The sequence below is a fragment of the Corvus brachyrhynchos genome, unplaced genomic scaffold, assembly GCF_000691975.1.
Source record: "Corvus brachyrhynchos isolate BGI_N302 unplaced genomic scaffold, ASM69197v1 scaffold435, whole genome shotgun sequence".
NCBI lineage: Eukaryota > Metazoa > Chordata > Aves > Passeriformes > Corvidae > Corvus > Corvus brachyrhynchos.
The window spans coordinates 709,875-710,449 of record NW_008237895.1 but is presented as its reverse complement, the minus strand read 5'-3'; positions in this window follow the sequence as shown (position 1 = coordinate 710,449).

Here is a 575-nt window from a genome sequence, read left to right as displayed (position 1 = left end):
TATTCTGCATTCAGAGTGGTCCTCCTTTGCTCAGATTCTGGCACAGATTGGTCCAGCCCAGTTTGCAAAAGCTGCTGCTGCTAAATCTGGTCTTAAAACTATAGCAAATACTTTCTTGAGGATTTGTGTTCTAAGGTTCATTAGGTTTTTTACTATAGATAGGTGTTGCATCTTTTGTCTTAATGCCTTTAACTAAAATGGTGGCTATGAAAGCTTTTTATGAAATAATGATGCAAGATGCTCTTTGTTCATTATTTTAAACACAGAATGAAGACTATCTTTTCTAGGCTGAAATCTTGTACCCCTTTTTATGTTGATCTGCAGTTTCATTATAGTCCCCTTGAAATAATTGGATTGCTGATAAAATAAAATGTGGCCTGAATAGGAAGAACATAATGTAATGCCAACACAAAGCTGTGCCGTGTAACACAGATAAATGGTTAAGACTTATTTTTGGTTATCCAGTAATTATTCATGTATATTTTAATATAAACAGGTTCAGAGGGGAAAACAACACCATTATGGAACAGTGTTTATAGACCATCCATGAACAGAAGGAAAGAGAAGACCTGCCA